The following is a 3,846-nucleotide window of genomic DNA, read 5'->3' on the forward strand; positions in this document are numbered from 1 at the left end:
GGTCTAAGCAGACTAAATTGACCTATTTGCACTTGGCCACATCTTGATATATTGATCATATAGCTATCCGATTGCGATAAATATCCAGATGTATATGCCCCCTGAAACACATTCAAGACGGATTGCAATCTTCAGGAAGTGGTTTTAGACACATTCCAGCCATAACTGTACAAGTGTAAATGCATCTGGTTGTTTAAGTTGTATATGCAAATTTTACACATTTTTTTAAGTGTAAATGGAACAGTTTTTACAAATCAGATAATAAAACTGATCTGAGAAAACGCATTAAGTGACAAGTGTAAACAGGCCCAGTGATTGGTGAAGGCCAGCATTCTTCAGTTCACATAATACAAAACAAGATGCTTTAAAAAATAGATATGGTGATTTTTACATTTAATGCCAACTTTCAAATTAATATCTGAAATTCACTTTAATTTCAAGCCCTTTGGTTTAACAGTATGAACTGGATGCAGTGATTAATCTTGAGCAATCGTGCTAATTACCTATACAGGGTACAACCTAATGTTCATTCGAGTCCACCTGTATTCAATTGCTTGATGGCGTCATTAATTCCAGTTTGAGAGTTTTGCTCAGTTGAGCTTTCATAACTGAAATAGAAGTGCGCATTAATCCTGTTGTCTGTGGAGTGTAGAGATGAATTTGTAAGAAGGAAAAAAAAGTAAGTTTGTTGAAGCCTTGGAACTTTTATGTCTGAATGGAAAGCATTATATTGGGTGCAAACCAAATATAGTTAAACCCTCACATAACACTGGTGACAGCATCATGTGTTCACTTCAACAGGAGGAACTGGAAAGCTTATTAGCATCAAGGACAACCTGAATGGAACCAAATATAGATAAGTCCTTTTGGAGAGTTTGTTTCAGTCAACTAGAAATCTGCAGGGCAATGGCCTAAAGGAAACCGCAAACATATTGAAAAATGTGGCAAAGAAAATGGTAAGTGTTCTGAAATGGTTCTGTTTTGAGTATAGTATTACATTTTTGTATGGGCACCAGATATTTATGGAAATGTTTGTGCAGTTGATAACATAAGGAATATAAAAGGATATGTAACTCTTAACTATAAGATTTGCTGAATATCAGGGTTTGTTGCCACGGTATCAGGCCCTTGCATTATGGTTCTATCTAGGTTTTCATCCTCCTGTGAACAGTTGTTTTTTCTTTTTTTTCTTTTTCTCTCTTCTACAGATATGGACGGCTAGGGCTACTGTCATACTGTGCCATTCTGTCTGCTGGGTTTTCTCACTGCCATGATGTCTGTTACCCCACACAAAATGCCATTTTGTTTTTCTCTCTCCCACACTGTTCAGTTAAATGGCCTTTCTTCAGAGTGATTATTATTACTTTATAGCATTCTTGTGACTCATTTAACCTCTTCTCCAGGGCCTTTACATGTATTAATGGATTACATATGGGCTGCTCTTCTTGGTCTGCTGCCACCATGACCTGGTCCCAGAAAAGCAGAAGATGGATGTTTAAGTCTGCAGCTCAAGTCTTATTCTCTAGTTGACACTGTTTCTCCAGACCCATTTTAACTCCTCTCTATTTTTACTATGGTTTTTATCTTTACTATGGATTAAAGAGAAACAATTTTTTTTCTCCCCTGTAATCCTTAAATCCATTCATCATCTAACCCTACTGGTCCTATGTAGGGTCTCTGGTCTGTCTCAGCAGGTCAGGCCATAGGCTGTAGTCACTATGACTATTTAAAATGGAAGTTCTGTGCGTAGCTTCCCCTCACCACATTCATCATGGTTCTGCAACAGTCATGTCCTTGCTCTCCTCTAGGTATAGTTCACCCAAAAATGAAAGTTCTGTCATTTAATTACTTGCCCTCATGTCGTTCCAAACCCGTAAGTTCATCTTCGGAACACAAATAAAGATATTTTTGATGAAATGTGAGCGCTCTCAGACCCTGCATAGACAGCAACGTAACTGTAATGTTCTCAGGTCCAGAAACGTATTAAGGACAACGGTAAAAACAGTCCATGTGACATCAGTGGCTCAACTTCAGTTTTGCAAAGCTACGAGAATACTTTGAGCGTAAAGAAAACAAATAACAATTTTTAAAGGGGTCATATGATGTTGCTAAAAAGAACATTATTTGGTGTAATGAAATGTTTATGCGGTTTAAGGTTCAAAAAACTCATTATTTTCCACATACTGTACATCATTGTTTCTCCTCTATGCCCCGCCTTTCTGAAACGCGTCAATTTTTACAAAGCTCATCGGTCTGAAAAGCGAGGTGTACTGTGATTGGCCAGCTATCCAGTGCGTTATGATTGGCTGAATACCTCAAGCGTGTGACGAAATACAGCGTCACACACGGCGGGCTTGAGTGAGCAGCGGCCGGAGGGCTAGAGTGAGCGGAGGCCGGTGGGCTTGAGAACGGCGCGGATTCGACGAAGGAGCGGCCGGTGGGCTTGCGGCAACCACATGTGACGACCCCGGGCTGGACTCCGCTTCGTCCACGGTGAAAGCCGATCTGGCGATCCACAGCGCGAAGTTGAAGTATTTCCTCAGCGACCAGCACAGATCAGCTCCAGGCATGACGAAGCGATATCGTCCTCTTTTGGAAGGCCAAACAAAGTAGTTTCGCTTTCACAACGAAACACACAGCGTCTTCACGACATGGCGGCGGCAACAATACTACAGCGAGAATAAAAGATGCACCTTCTTTCTTTGCTTCAACATTTGGGCGGCGTTATGCAAATCTTCCCACATCCTGAAGTAGATATGTGGGGGCGTGTTAGAACGAGCCGTTTTAGGTAGGCGTGGCTGACTCTTAACTTTTATAAAGAATATCTCTTTGGATTTGAGACTTTAGTCTTTGCAACTTTACAGATCTTCTTTATGCACCAAGAGCTTGTAACACTCCAAAGAGAAAGGAAAAATTGAAATCGCATCATATCGCATCTTCTGCCATTTCAGAGAGTAACACAATGCATACGCACGCTTTCCCCTAAGCCTAAACAACACTGATTAGCAGATTACGTTCATGCGCGCGCTTTCTTCCCCGAACGTAAACAACGCTGATTATGTCGATTATGCTCTTGGGTACTCTCCAAAATGGCGGAAGACGTAACTCTGGGGAGAAGGACTGTGAAATAAATTGTTTTCTTCGCGCTCAAAGTATTCCTGTAGCTTCGCAAAACTAAAGTTGAGCCACTGATGTCACATGGACTGTTTTACCGATTTCCTTACTACGTTTCTGGACCTGGGAATATTACAGTTGCCTTGCTGTCTATGCAGGGTCTGAGAGCTCTCACATTTCATCAAAAATATCTTAATTTGTATTCTGAAGATGAACGAAGGTATTACGGGTTTGAAACGACATGAGGGTGAGTAATTAATGACAGAATTTTCATTTTGGGGTGAACTAACCCTTTAACTAATGCCATCTTTATAATGGTGTGCACAATTTTTTATTTTATTACTGTAACTAAATGTTAGCAATGCTTTGGCAGTGTAAAGCCTTTTTTACCATGTCAATAAAGCCACTTGAGTCTTATCCAGAACTTTTAATTAATTCTCCAAGCTGGTGTTCTTGAGTTAACTTGGATTAATTATTTAACGACAGGCAAACATTTTTACATTGTGCGGTGTAATGAAAGGCATTACCTGCTGGCCAGAGTCAAATATATGCTGAAATAGCTCAACTGTCTAATGATAGGAAATAAAATGTGAACGGTCATATGTGACAATCGGGTATATTTAACTCATGAAAAAAAAAAAAAACTCCTATAGAAAATTTCAGATATCAGTATTGATTTATGACAGCTTTGAGACAAAGGTTATTCTGAAATTATTTCAGGATACTAGAATG

General features: G+C 39.7%; 1 long non-coding RNA gene across 1 annotated transcript; it reads left to right on the forward strand.

Annotated features, from left to right (window-relative positions):
* Positions 1 to 581: 581 nt before the first annotated feature.
* On the forward strand, positions 582 to 1,777 carry LOC107720103 (uncharacterized). Its single transcript, XR_001637579.1, has 3 exons — positions 582 to 679; positions 802 to 956; positions 1,209 to 1,777. It is a non-coding gene; the product is annotated as an uncharacterized LOC107720103 (long non-coding RNA).
* Positions 1,778 to 3,846: the final 2,069 nt, after the last annotated feature.

Source organism: Sinocyclocheilus rhinocerous, unplaced genomic scaffold (genome assembly GCF_001515625.1).
Source record: "Sinocyclocheilus rhinocerous isolate Xijiao unplaced genomic scaffold, SAMN03320098_v1.1 scaffold273, whole genome shotgun sequence".
Taxonomy (NCBI): Eukaryota; Metazoa; Chordata; class Actinopteri; order Cypriniformes; family Cyprinidae; genus Sinocyclocheilus; species Sinocyclocheilus rhinocerous.